The sequence below is a fragment of the Podarcis liolepis genome (assembly GCF_965112155.1).
Source record: "Podarcis liolepis genome assembly, chromosome: 7".
Lineage (NCBI taxonomy): Eukaryota > Metazoa > Chordata > Lepidosauria > Squamata > Lacertidae > Podarcis > Podarcis liolepis.
In genome coordinates this window covers 57,139,276-57,145,418 of record NC_139561.1, presented here as the reverse complement: position 1 = coordinate 57,145,418, position 6,143 = coordinate 57,139,276, and positions in this window count along the sequence as shown.

Here is a 6,143-nt window from a genome sequence, read left to right as displayed (position 1 = left end):
CTTCCTGTTGTTCAAATGTATTTTTTATTTCTACCTTTTAAAGCCTTAAAATGATCTGGGACCAGCACAGTTGCTGGACTGCCTCCTATTTGAACTTTCACACAATCCAAGAACATCTTGTCAGGTTTGTGCTTTGGGGCAGAATCCTGTTTTTTTTTTAATTTATACCCTGTATTTCTTCAAAGGAACTCCAAAGTGATATTAGTTTCCCCCTCTCTTCCCTGCCCCCAGCTCCATTTTATCCCCACAGCACCCCCGTGAGGTAGGTTAGGCTTACAGATGGTGACTGGCCCAAGATCAGAGAGTGAGCTTTGTGGTTGAATGAAGATATTCTCAGTAGCACCAATAGTGTTAGAGAGGACTCAATAGGCCTCAGTTCTACTTGATTTTAGGCAACGGGTAAATTTTTCATTTATTCTCTCAGGCTTTTAAAAGGTGAATGTTAAAAATCCCCCCTCCCCCTGGGCCAAGCTCTTTCTGGATGTTTATCCAAATTGATGCCTTTTTAGTTGGTGTTTTGTTTAACAATTGTCTTAATTGAGGGGGTTTTCTTTACGTCCTGAACTGTTGCATCAGGAGTGCATTTGTGGAAAAGAGTCTGAGGACACAGACAGCTATTTAAAATCATCCAGGCCTCTGCCTGGGAGAAAGCAGAGCAGACTCCTCTCACCCCCTTGGCTTGCAGGACCTCCTTTCCAGCCAACCCTGGATGCTTTTGCGCTCTCCAGCAGCTGCTGCCACGCTGGCCCTGGCTTGGGGGCGCCTCTGCTTTTCCAGCAGCTTGTCACAAATCCTCACACACACCCCTTCAAGAAGGAGGGCTCTTGTCCTTCTCTGATACAGGGGGAAGGAGTGGCATGAGGAGGCCGTTGGTGGTTGAGGAATGGAACGGTTTCTGTAGAACTTCTCGGCCAATGCAGCCCCAGGGAGCCGTCAAAAAGCAAGCCAGAGAATGACGTTAATGTTCATCCTCAGTGAAAATGTTGTGGGGCTCCCCACCACCACCACATGGTTATTTTTGTCTCGGTGGTTTTATTGCATGGTTACCTATTCTGAGACACAGACACAATATGTGCCATGCCATGAACTAGGGAAGGGGGAGAGAGAAATGAGCCAGGCTCCACAATCCAGTGATTTAATTTTTTCAAGGGCGGCAAGTTGGTATATTTTATAATGCCCCCCCCCCCATCTCCAGCGAAACAAACCTTCCTGTGTGTAATGAAATTAGCACAAGGTAGTACTTGGCAAACTAGGTACACCAAACCTCCCTGAAGTTCCTTCGCGATATGCAAGGAACTTTTCAAGAAGGGAGTCTCAGTTGGTGCAGCTGATCGTTATTACACTTCCTCCTGCACTCAAGTGTAGAACAGCTGCCATGTGGGGAGAGGAAGATACCTGTGTACACCCCTACAGTGGTACCTCGGGTTACATACGCTTCAGGTTACATACACTTCAGGTTACAGACTCCGCTAACCCAGAAATAGTGCTTCAGGTTAAGAACTTTGCTTCAGGATGAGAACAGAAATCGTGCTCCGGTGGTGCGGCGGCAGCAGGAGGCCCCATTAGCTAAAGTGGTGCTTCAGGTTAAGAACAGTTTCAGGTTAAGAACAGACCTCCGGAACGAATTAAGTTATTAACCCGAGGCACCACTGTATTTCGAACCTTCCCTTACCATGCATGTATTATTACCTGGTGTTGCACATGCCCCAGTTCCATATGACCCAGACAAGGGGATAACACGGGTCAGCAAACTTTTTCAGCAGGGAGCCAGTCCACTGTCCCTCAGACCTTGTGGGGGCTGGACTATATTTTGAAGGGAAAAAATGAACGAATTCCTATGCCCCACAAATAACCCAGAGTTGCATTTTAAATAAAAATGACACATTCTACTCATGTAAAAACACGCTGATTCCTGGACCATCTGCAGGCTGGATTTAGAAGGCGATTGGGCCAGATCTGGCACCCAGGCCTTAGTTTGCCTACCCATGGGTTAGAAATATGGACAATTCATATGCTGGGGACAGAGGCAAGAGAGGTTTTTCATGGAGTTTGTTCTGTACTATGAGATGCTTCTGACGTCTTGGCTCATAAACACTGTGTGTGTGTGTGTGTGTGTGTGTGTGTGTGTGTGTGTGTGTGTGAGATACACTCCATTGATTTCAAGAGCATCGTCAGCTTTAACAGCTGCCCTTGGTTCTTACTGCCATAAGCAGTTTCACCTTGAAAGATGAGTTATTTCCTTGTGCTAAATAAAGTGGGAAGGATATCCCTTCTTTAAAGGTTCTTTTTCATCCCGTTTGGTGGAGGAAAAAGGAGAAGAGAGAGCCAGAACAATGATGGGCCCCCTTCGTAATCCTGACTCCTGCGAGGCTCTGCTTGTTGTCGCTGCTCTCTGTTAATCAGGGGAAATATTTTAATCTTGAGATTCAAGCTGCAGTTGATTAACCAAAGCAGTTAATCAGTTCAAGCCTTGCCAGCCCCTTTTTCTTCCATTTTTCTCTCTTCGTTTTTCTAAGCTCGCTCCAGAAATGTGGGGAATCTTGGAAACCGTTTGACAGTCCTGGCAATGCAAATCACAGGACTTGGCTACTTTTGCTCTGGGCTACCTTCCCAGGAGGCAAATTGCTTCCAGCATCCCAAATAGCGATGCTGCATATAGAATGAGGCCTGTCAGCACACTCTGGCTGAAAAGCTGAGAAAGGCCACAGGTGACACGAGCCATGCCAAGATACCATTTCCAACTAATATTAATCTGGTCGGATTCAGTCCAGCTTTGGAAAGAAACTACCTCTAGGATTTGGTTGATTGCTAGGGCAAGATGACAGCAGTGGAGACTTAAACTACTAAGCCAGGCATAGGCAAACTCAGCCCTACAGATGTTTTGGGACTACAGTTCCCATCATCCCTGACCACTGGTCCTGTTAGCTAGGGATCATGGGAGTTGTAGGCCAAAAAAACACCTGGAGGGTCGCGTTTGCCTATGCCTGCACTAAGCGATGCAAGGAAACAGGTTGCACAACTAAGTACCCCAGAGGATTTTTTTAAAAAAAGAAATAGCCTTTTTCCATTTTAAAATTTTCTACACCACTCTTAATCTATCCATGCAGGGAGGTTTACAGTAAAAATTTAATTCAAACAATAGTAACATACAATGGCACAAGCAAATAATAATAATCACATTATTCAAATAGCTAAACAATTCAGTGCAATGGGTGGTGGTTTTTTTGTTTTTTGTTTTATTCAAGTAAAACAGCAGATTACAAAGTGGTGTTGTAAAAGAAAAGAAAAAACAGGCCTATACCTTACTTCCAGGTCCAAATCTGCAACAGTAAAAAGCAAGGGTGTCATGGTCTTGAGTGGCAGGGATGAACAGATGGAGCTGGCAAGGAGGTGGAGTTGCATAAAGATGACCACGCAGAGGGTCCCAGTGGGATGGGGCATACCCTGCCAGTCTTGGCCTTTTGTGGAGGGTGGGGGTGGAGGGTCTCAGCCTGTCACGTCTCCCTGCCACTCACCCAGGAGTGACACCTGAGCCTCCTCTGGAGTAACCGCAGTCCCTCTCTGCCTTGGATACTCTGCTCGTCGTGCCACCTCTGCCCCCAGAGTTGCCAGGCTCAGCCCTGCAGGAGGAGTCTGCTGCCCTGTCTACCTGGTTGGCTCCAGAGGAGTCATCAGTGCATCCTCCGTCGTGCAGGCAAAATCAGAGAGGCCAGGCCCAACCTTTCTGGAGGAGTGCCCGTTTGCTGGCTCTGCAAACAGTCCCGTTTGCCACACGTGAGTTGTGCCAGCCCCATTCCCATAATGGGGGAGTATGTGGCTTGTTGGATCAAAGTCTTCCCTTGTCCAGCCAAGCGTAGCACCTGCAGTGCCTTTTGAATCCTCCTTGGCTTCTGTATCACACTGATCTGAGCATTAAAGGTTTTAGTACAGGCATAAGCAAACTTGGCCCTCCAGACTACAATTCCCATCACCCCTGACCACTGGTCCTGTTCGCTAGGGATGATGGGAGTTGTAGTCCCAAAAAACATCTGGAGGGCCGAGTTTGCCTATCCCTGTTTTAGTAGAAAATGTGCTCTATGTCTGCAAATGCGCACTGCTTTGGGGAGGTGGGCTTGATCCCATCTGCAAAGGTATCCCCAAGGCTGCACCCTGCTGTTCAGGCTCCTGTTCAGTCGTTGTTGCATCTGGCTCCGTCTCCCCAGCCTGTACTGAGACTGTGCAGGGAAGTTGGGTGGGTGGGGGAGATGGGAGATGGAGTCCAACGACATATGAAGGGCACCGGGCTCCCCATTTGCTGCATTGAGCTGTTTCCCTGGTGTCAGGGACTGATAGAATCCCTGGGTGAATTTCTGAACCAAGAGCCACTCCAATCAAGATTTGTGAATTATGAACCTGGACCCTGGAGATGGAAGACAAGCACCTGGAGCACCTTTCTTTAAAAAAATAGGAAAGGAAAGGTCCCGTTAACCTGACTTCTTTATCTGGGAAGATATTAGAATGAATAGGAAAACAATTAATTGCTAAGTGCCTAGAGGGAAATTAAGTGATTAAAGGCTGCCAACGTGCTTTTATTAGGAACTAATCGTGCCAGACCAGCCTAGTTTCATTCTTTGATAAAATAATTGGCTCAGCAGACAAGGGAAAAGCAGCTGCTATAAAGAGCAAGACTTCAACAAAGCTGCTCCCAAGGAATGTCACAAGGAATGCCGGCCAGAAGTGGCGGTGACAGATCAATGAGTACAGCACTGACCGAGAAGCAGCTTTTAAAGGTGAAAAAGGAAAAGGATGGCTCCATCTTCACTAAGGCAAGGGGTGTCCTAAAACTTTCCCCTGGGATCAGAGTGTCAGATCAAATGCTGATCAGCACCTTTGCTGTATGCTCTGGTAAGGAAAATAATGTGGTGCCCTTAGGGGCCCTTTCTTTTATTTCATGTGTGATGACAGTTTTGAAATATTTCCATTATTACTCATCAAGGATGGTTCCCGTCCTGCCCTTGCGGCTGAGCACAGATCTGAGTCCAGATCTCTCCAATCCAACACTCAGACTTACTACTAGTGATCTGCAACCCTGGGCCCCCACAATGTCGTTGGTTGAATCATCAGCTAAGCTGACTGGGGATGGTTAGAACTGGCTGCACTAAAATACAGCAGCTCCAATAGGCATGCCAGCAGCCCCCTGTGGCAATGGGGCAAGTGACAGCCAAGAGCTGGCGTTTGCCCGCCTTGCGATTTGTGCTGCTCTGCTTTGTGGCTCTGCTGTGGTGGCTGCAGTCATGGGCTCATTACAAGTAAACTGGTACGATGCTCCCGGCTTCATCAACTGGGCTCAATCAAAATGCCCCAATTAAGCTGCCTTGCTTCTTGAGGGTATATCCAGACTTGAGGCAGCACAGCCATACTCTTTGATGAAGTCCACCAGACAGCCTTGATGTTAAAAGGTAACTCAGTGTGGCAGGATGAAGCCAAGGGCACAGAAACAGTGGCGTGGCATGCAAGGAAAGGTTGCCAGAGACACATCCGCCTGGCTTAATTGAGACGTGATGCCCACTGCACATGTCAGCCAGACTGTAGATGAGAGAGCTGGGTGAAAACGTTTCCTCTGGCCTTCGAGACATCAAGTTGTAGGGAGAAGAAGATTATATCCCCTGGCATCCCAACAATGTCACTCATTATACTGAGGGTGGTCTGCTACTTCAGAGGCTATCACATGGCCAGTTAGCCTACTGTTGCAACGATTTAAAATTCAGAATTAAAAAACAGTTAAAACAACTTACGGCAACTGGAATAGGCTGAAAACCTCTCAAGTGTTAAAGGGCAAGGTAAAAAAGGCGCATCTTCAGCATTCACCAAAAGCTGTGATGGTGCCAGATGCTCCTTATGGTAGCTGACTGCACCGGAAACAGCATGTGCTCCTACAATGCTGGGCATGAAAACATCCGTGTTATCATTGATTTACGGTATATTCTGCTTTTTGGTCCAAAGGCCCCCAAAGCAGTGAACAACACAGCGATGCAAAAAAAGTTACAATAGATCAATCACAACACAAAAGCAAAATCACACAACACTGAGAAATTGTTGTGTTCATAAAGGAAATACATGCTCTCACCGAAGACCCTGCTCCCCAGTATTCCACCTCTCACTTG